Source organism: Nycticebus coucang, chromosome 20 (assembly GCF_027406575.1).
Source record: "Nycticebus coucang isolate mNycCou1 chromosome 20, mNycCou1.pri, whole genome shotgun sequence".
NCBI lineage: Eukaryota > Metazoa > Chordata > Mammalia > Primates > Lorisidae > Nycticebus > Nycticebus coucang.
Genome location: NC_069799.1, coordinates 10,619,053 through 10,627,950, shown reverse-complemented (window position 1 = coordinate 10,627,950; position 8,898 = coordinate 10,619,053).

The window sequence follows — 8,898 nt, the reverse complement described above, 5'->3', positions numbered from 1 at the left end:
ATTCAACTTTGCAGAGGACTCACAGGTGGTTCTTAGAAAACCAGGCTCCGGGCGATGCCTGTGGCTCAGTGGGTAGGGCACCAGCCCCATATACCAAGGGTGGCGGGTTCAAACCTGGCCCTGGCCAAACTGCAACAATAACAAAAATAGCCAGGTGGGGGCGGCGCCTGTAGCTCAGTGAGTAGGGCGCCAGCCCCATACACCGAGGGTGGCAGGTTCAAACCCAGCCCCGGCCAAACTGCAACAAAAAAATAGCCGGGCGTTGTGGCAGGCGCCTGTAGTCCCAGCTGCTCGGGAGGCTGAGGCAAGAGAATCGCGTAAGCCCAAGAGTTAGAGGTTGCTGTGAGCCGTGTGACGCCACAGCACTCTACCCGAGGGCAGTACAGTGAGACTCTGTCTCTACAAAAACAAACAAACAAAAAAAAATAGCCAGGTGTTGTGGCAAGCGACTATAGTCCCAGCTACTTGGGAGGCTGAGGCAAGAGAATCACCCAAGTTCAGGAATTGAAGGTTGCTGTGAGCTATGTGACACCATGGCATTCTACTAAGGGCAACAAAGTGAAACTCTGTCTCTACAAAAAAAAAAAAAAAGAAAAGAAAAAGAAAAAGAAAGAAAGAAAACCAGACTCCATAGTTACCATGAGAGAGGATACCTGAGAATGGTGAAGTCTAGGAGTACAAGTTTTCTCAAGGAGGGTCCTCTTCATGGTGATTCAGCTCTTGGGAATTTGCAAACTTAACTTCCCGGAACTTGGAAATTTCCACTCTGTGAAATCTTTTAGTTCTGTGGGTGCTGGAACAGATTCTCCCTCTTGATTCAAACTGGCCAATGAGAAAGGTACCTATGGGTTGGAACTTTTTGACTGGAGATAAAAAGGGAAAAACCAAACCAATCGGGGAGCATGGCTATTTGGAATTCTTCTCTGCCTTAAGCTCCAGTGAATAATACCCTTCCCCTTATAAACATGGTGTTTGGGTGCTCTTTCTCTCTGTTGGGCCTTGTCTGCAACAATCAGAGTAGCTAGCAGTGGAGTTCTTTAATATGCACTGAAGAGATGAGAGGGGTTTACTTTATTGAGTTCCCATGATTGGGAACCCAACCAAAAAGAATAGAAATTATATTAGGACAGACAATAAGAATAACAAGCACATGGATGACAACGATGATGAAGAAATGCACCTCTCAGGCTGGGCTGCCCCCCAACCTGTGTCCGGGTGTTTCTAGGAACCCAGGACAGGCCTACCCAGCACGAGGCAGCCCTCAGGAGCCCCTATGTCTCCATCTTGGGTCTCTGCTGGGTGGCCCTCAGGAATCTCTACACCTCCTTCTTGGGCCCCTGTTGTAATCCCTGCATGCTAACTTGGTTCCCTGGGGCACTCACCCCCATTCAGGTGGCACTGGCTTCCCAGTGAATATTCTGTGACCCATTTCTGGAACATAACATTACTTCTTGAACACAAAGAAATCACACTTAGACAGAAATAGAATGCTTACCTCTTGAGAGGGTGTTTTGGACCCAAGATTTTGGTGGAGTCTATTGGAGTTCCTCTGGAGTCCTCAGGAGTAGTTCAGGAAATTATAGGGCCCTGGGACCTCACAGGCGGTGCCTCCCCTATAATTCCTGCTCTCTCCCAGGGGCTATGCAGGGAGGCCAACCCTCCAACTGGCTGGTGAGATCTCACTGGGGCCTCCCAATGTACCTAACGCAAATGGAATAATAAAGAAAATGCCAGCACACTGAGTTCAAATTAGATATGGGGTCCTTTGTTGGCCAGCTGGCCAAGATGGATTCATATCCCAAATTATCAGCCAGGCATCACAGAGGAAGTTTTTTTTTTTTTTTTTAATATCTTTTTTTCAGTTGGGGGTGGGGAGGGAAGTAGGTGGGATCTTTGTTAAGGTTAGGTTTACAGGGTTGGGGGTTGGTTAGTTACCAGGGGAACCAAGGGTAGGATTGCGGTTTCACGATGATCTGCTGTGACTCTGGTGTAATCCCGTCTCTGCAAGGTATGTTTTTTTTTTATTTTTTTGAGACAGAGCCTCAAGCTGTTGCCCTGGGTAGAATGCCGTGGCATCACAGCTCACAGCAACCTCCAACTCCTGGGCTCAAGCGATTTTTCTGCCTCCGCCTCCCAAGTAGCTGGGACTATAGATGCCCACCACAATGTCCAGCTATTTTTTGATTGCAGCCGTCATTGTTGTTTGGCGGGCCTGGGCTGGATTTGAACCCACCAACTCAGGTGTATGCGGCTGGCACCTTAGCTACTTGAGCCAAAGGCGTGGAGCCAAGATATGTTTGTTTAACAGCCCATTTCTGCAAGGCCTAAGTGCTGAAGGGGGTGCTGAAGGGGAGAAGGAAAGAAAGTGCAAATGGGGTTTGTTTGGCCTTCTCATTTGGGGCATCATCCTTCCCACCCCTGAGCTTAAGGAGGGAGGATGGAAGGGAGAGACATCTCTGTTTCCTCCGACAAAAAAGTGTGGTTCAGGCCTGTCACCTCTCTGAGGTCAGGAGAATCAAAGCCCTCCGAGGTGCACTTCAATGTGGCAGTTACCTTCCACATAGGGCTACTGAGCACTTGGAATGTGGCTGGTGTGAACTGAGACATCCTATGTGCTTACAATGTAGACTGAGTTTCAAAGATATAGTACCAAAAAATAGCTCATTACTGATTTTATACTGATCAAATAGAAAAGAAAAACAAACATACTCATTTGGGTATATGGAGTTAAACTATTACAAATAATTTTACCTGTTTCTTTTTCTTTCCTTTTATTTGGTTGCTGAAAAATGTCAAATGACACTTGTAGCTCACATTTTATTTCTCTCTCTCTCTCTCTTTTTTTTTTTTGCAGTTTTTGGCCGGAGCTAGGTTTGAACCCGCCACCTCTGGCATATGAGGCTGGCCCCCTACCCCTTTGAGCCACAGGCGCCACCCTCTTTTTTTTTTTTTTTAATTGAGACAGAGTTTCACTTAGTCATCCTCAGTAGAGTGCCATGGTGCCACAGCTCACAGAAACCTCCAACTCTTGGGCTCAAGTGATTCTCTTGCCTCAGCCTCCCTAGTAGCTGGGATTACAGGCGCCCGCCACAATCACATTTTATTTCTATTGGACATTGTTGACTTAGAGGTGTGCCTCCATTTTCAAAGCTCAGGCTGCCTCTTCCAAAGACCAGAGGCCAAGACCTGGAGATTCTGGCATAGAAATGGGGTGAGGATGGGCGGCGCCTGTGGCTCAACGGGTAGGGCGCCGGTCCCATATGCCGGAGGTGGCGGGTTCAAGCCCAGCCCCGGCCAAAAATAAAAAAAATAAAAAAAAAAAGATTTTAAAAGAAATGGGGTGAGGCTTCATAAGCAAGAAGAGGAGGCCAGTCCAGGGACTAGGTAAGACTTTTTTTTTTTTTAGAGACAGAGTCTCACTTTATAACCCTCTGTAGGGTGCCATGGGGTTACAGCTCATAGCAACCTACAGCTCTTGGGTTTAAGGCAATTCTCTTGCCTCAGCCTTCTGAGTAGCTGGGACTACAGGCGCCAGCCACAACGCCCAGCTATTTTTTTGGTTGTAGTTTGCCCCAGGCCGGGTTCGAACCCACTACCCTTGGTATATGGGACCAGCGCCCTACCCACTGAGCCACAGGCACCACCCTACAAGGTTAAGACTTTAATACAGGCAAAAAAGAAAATGGAGACTGACCAGTTGCCAAAACCTTTTATTAGCCTGATTAGTATAGCTGGAATGTGAATGCCCTGAATACTATCTGGGGCTCTTCTCCAGTGCAGTCAGGATTTTGGAGGTACCCTTAGGGTCAGGATTAAGGGTAGGTTGTTTCCAGGAACTCTGGCCTTGAGGCACTCCAGGAATCTGGGGAGCGAATTGCTGGTTTCTGATCTGATTTTCTTTCTTTTCTTTTCTTTTTTAAGAGACAGAGTCTCACTTTGTCACCCTCAGTAGAGTGCTGTGGCCTCGCAGCAACCTCCAGCTCTTGGGTTTAGGTGATTCTCTTGCCTCAGCCTCCCGAGGCAAGGGGACTACAGGTACCCACCACAACGTCCTCTATTTTTTGTTGCAGTTTGGCCGGGCCGGGTTTCAACCTGCCACCCTCACTATATGGGGCCGGCGCCCTACCCTCTGAGCCACAGGCGCCACCCTCTGACCTGATGTTCTAAAGTGCCTGCATTCCTCTCAGGGTTACAGGAATTCCTTTCCCACAAGGATGGTTACAAAGGCTCAACCTTTTTTTTTTTTTTTTTTTGTAGAGACAGAGTCTCACTTTATGGCCCTCCGTAGAGTGCCGTGGCCTCACACAGCTCACAGCAACCTCCAACTCCTGGGCTTAAGCGATTCTCTTGCCTCAGCCTCCCAAGTAGCTGGGACTACAGGCGCCTGCCACAACGCCCGGCTATATTTTTTTTTTTTGTAGAGACAGAGTCTCACTGTACCGCCCTCGGGTAGAGTGCTGTGGCGTCACACGGCTCACAGCAACCTCTAACTCTTGGGCTTACGCGATTCTCTTGCCTCAGCCTCCCGAGCAGCTGGGACTACAGGCGCCCGCCACAACGCCCGGCTATTTTTTGGTTGCAGTTTGGCCGGGGCTGGGTTTGAACCCGCCACCCTCAGCATATGGGGCTGGCGCCCTACTCACTGAGCCACAAGCGCCGCCCCAACGCCCGGCTATTTTTTGGTTGCAGTTTGGTGGGCCGGGTTTGAACCCGCCACCCTCGGTATATGGGGCCGGCGCCTTACCGACTGAGCCACAGGCGCCGCCCACAAAGGCTCAACCTTTAAAATAATTGTAATTATGTTATTTCCATTTGTGGATAGCATGTATATTTATTGTGTATTTTATAAAGGTATATACTCTGTATTCAAGGTTAAATACAAACGGTCCCCAAGCAGGGGCAGAGCTCTGTCTAAAAAGAGATGCAGGCTGATGCTGGTGACTCCCCGCACTCTGGGAGGCTTAAGTGGGTGCATTACCTGAGGTCAAGAGTTCAAGACCAGCCTGAGCAAAAGGGAGAGTCCCCACCCCCTCCCTCCTGCTGAAAATACAAACAGTAGCCCGTTTTTTGTGGATGGAGCCTGAAGTCCAAGCTACCAAGCTACTTGGGAGGCTGAGGGAAGGCAAGTGCTTGAGCCTAAGAGTTTGAGTTTGCTTGTGAGCTAGGACACTGAAGGAGCTAAGGAAATTTCACCCCAAAATATGATTCCTTGGTACAAGGAATATTTTAAATTTTAAGGGCCATTTTGTTCGGAAAGCACTGGCCTCTCTATAAAACCTGAGTAACCTGATTTAGAATCAGAAAAGGCTGCTGGCCGCCTTATCACATGCTAATAGACCTAGCTGCAAGGTCCTCTGAAGCACAATACCTATCTCTCAGGTTAATTTACAAATCAATCTGTTTTCCAGGCCAGTGCCTGAGGCTTAGTAAACCAGCCCCATAAACCGAGGGTGGCGGGTTCGAACCCGACTCCGGCCAAACTGCAACAAAAAATAGCCGGGCCTTGGGGCGGGCTTTGTAGTCCCAGCTACTTGGGAGGCTGGGGCAAGAGAATCGCCTTAAGCCCTAGAGCTGGAGGTAGCTGTGAGCTGTGACACCACCGCACCCTACCGAGGCCGACAAAGTGAAACTCTGCCTCCAAACAAACAAAAAACAAACAAAATAGTTTCCATCTACCCATCCCCCCACACAGCAACCACTTGCTACACGTTTGCTTTACAGTTTCTCTCCTTCGCCCTCTCTTCCTGCACGCTTCTAAAAGACATCTTTAAAAGCCACCGAATGTCGGGCGGTGCCTGTGGCTCAGTGGGTAGGGCGCCAGCCCCATATACCGAGGGTGGAGGGTTCAAACCCAGCCCCGGCGAATTGCAACAAATAGCCGGCCGTTGTGGCGGGCGCCTGGAGTCCCAACTACTTGGTAGGGTGAGCAAGAGAATCGTTTGAGGCCAGGAGTTTGGGGTTGCTGTGACTTCACTGCACTCTATTGAGGGCGACATAGTGAGACCCCATCTCAAGAACAAAGACCCAACAGCCACACACCGTTACTCTGTTCCAGCCCATAGTCAAGCATTGTCTCCAGGAGCTGAACCCCAGAGGGGTGGGGCCTAGAGCTTTATCCAATCAGGAGAGCTGAGGTTAGGATTGGCCAATCAGGTGCATGGCCGGAAGGAAAGAGGCGACTTCCGGGATTTGGCGCGGCTTTTCTCTTTGCAGCACAGGGTGAGCTGCAGTTCATTCTCCGGTGTCGCTTTTCTGGATCCCTGGGGTTTCTCTGGTGCAGCCTCTGTTACGTGTAGGTACTGGGAGATTCGTTGAGGGGATACGGCAGTTATTAGTAAGAGGCAATTTTGGAGGTACCCTTAGGGTCAGGATTAAGGGTAGGTTGTTTCCAGGAACTCTGGCCAGCCCCGGTGCATGCGGCCGGCGCCCTAACCCCCGAGCCCGGGGTTATAGAGCCCGGGTGTCCCAAGGAAGGAGAGGGGCTCGTGGGACCTGACCAGAAGCGGCGGTGTGGCAGACCCTGGGCTCCGGTCACCTCTGGAGCCTTGAGACCAAAGTTCTCCTCTGGCACACCTTGGCCTTCAGTGCCCTGCAGCCTCAGAGTGGGGATGAGTGGTTAGCCGGGACCCTTAGTGTCCTGTTCTTTCCCTGCTCGTTTACTTAGGCCCCAGCCCAGACCCCTCGCAGTGCGGGTCTGCACCCAAAGACTCACCTGTACTCCACACTGTGCAGGGATGAAGGGAGGGGAATCAGAGGAGGAACTCTGCTCAGTGTGCAGGCTTCATACAGGGGAGAAAATGCGGTGCGTGAGGCGGTTGGTTTGCTTGAGAGCAGAAATTGGAGTCTAGCCTGAGCAACAGCAAAAGCTTGTCTCTACTAAAAACAGAAAAATTTAGCCGGACATTGGGGCAGGCTCCTGTAGTCCCAGCTACTACTCAAGAAGCTGAGGAAAGAGAATCACTTGAGCCCGAGAATTTTTTTTTTTAATTGAGACAGAGCCTCACTTTGTCGCCCACGGTAGAGTGCTGTGTCCTAACAGCTCCCAGCAACCTCAAACTCCTGTGCTCGAGAATTTTTTTTTTTAATTGAGACAGTCTCACTTTGTCACCCTCGGTAGAGTGCGGTGGCGTCACAGCTCCCAGCAACCTCAAACTCTTGGGCTCAAGAGATCATCTTGCCTCAGCCTCCCGAGTAGCTGGGACTAAGGCGCCCACCACAACACCTGGCTATTTTTTTGTTGTAGTTGTCGTTGTTTAGCAGGCCCAGGCAGTGTTTGAACCCATCAGCCTCCGTGTATGTGGCGGATACTAGACACCAGCCCCCGAGCTACTGGGAGCCGAGCCGATAACTCTGTTTTATATCCTGTAACTTTGATGGTAGTGTTTTTAACTATATTTTATGGAGTAGGAGTTGGCAGTTACTAAACGTATTCAGATACGATTATATAATAAAGGATTTATTATAGCAATCATAATTAAGTGGCACGTTTCTTATCTAAAACGGATACTTTTGCTCTTCCATTATTTTATTTACTTATTTTTTTGAGGTAGAGTCTTCACTGTGTTGCCCTCAGAAGCTGCTGTGGCATCACAGCTCACAGCAACCCCCTGGGCCCAGGCAATTCTCCTGCCTCAGCCTCCCAAGTAGCTGGGACTACAGGCACCTGCCACAATGCTGGGCCATTTTTTGGTTGTAGTTGTCATTGTTTGGCAGGCCCAGCCTGGGTTTGAACCTGCCAGCTCCGATGTATGTGGCTGGCGCCTGAGCCACTGAGTTACAGGCGCTGGACCCTTTTGCTCTTTCTGTTGAGATGTGAAATGTAAGTGCCTTATAATTTTCTTCCTTCCTATAAACATAAATGCTGAATTTGAGTGATTTTGCTGGATTTTTTTTCTTTTTCTTTTTTTTTTTTGAGACAGTCTAAAGCTTTCACCCTGGGTAGAGTGATGTGGTGTCACAGCTCACAGCTACCTAAACTGTTGGGCTTAAGCAATTCTTGCTGCAGACTCCCATGTATCTGTGACTACAGGTGCCCGCCATAGTGCCTGGATATTTTTTTTTGTTGGGCAGGCTCTGGCTGGGTTCGAACCCACCAGCTCCAGTGCATGTGGCCAGCACACTAACCGCTGAGCTACAGGCACTGAACCAATATATATGTGTTTTGTTCTGTAAATATGACTCCAGTTTTGTTTATGGCTTATGTTTTATATATTTTTGGCTTGTCGTCAATGGTTGTTTTATTCTTCATAAGTAGTCATTGAAATAGTCTTAATCTCTTGCCCCAGACTCAGTGGTTAGGGCGCTGGCCACATACACTGGGGCTGGTGGGTTTGAACCTGGCCCAGGCCTGCCAAACAACAATGACAACTGCAACAACAAGAAAAAATAGCCAGGCATGGCAGGCACCTGTAGTCCCAGCTACTGGGGAGGCTTCTGCAAGAGTATTGCTTAAGCTCAAGAGTTTGAGGTTGCTGTGAGCTGTGATGGCATGACACTCTACCAAGGGCAACATAGTTAATCTCTGTCTCAAAAAAAAAAACAAAGCAAAAACAGAAAAACACTGAGGCAAGAGGGTCGCACTTTAGTCCAAGATTTTGAGGTTTCTGTGAGGTATAATGGCATGGCACTTTACTACCAAGGATGACAAAGTAAGACTGTCTCAGAAAAAAAAAAATAGGCCGGGTGTGGTGGCTCATGCTTGTAATCCCAGTACTTGGGAGGCTGAGGCAGGTGGATTGCCTGTGCTCATAGGTTTGAGACCAGCCAGAGGGAGACCTCATCTCTAAAAACAGCTGGGGCGTTGTGGTGGGTGCCTGTAGTCCCAGCTACTTGGGAGGCTGAGGCAAGAGAATCATTAAGCCCAAGAGTGGAGGTTGCTGTGAGCTATGATAGCACTGA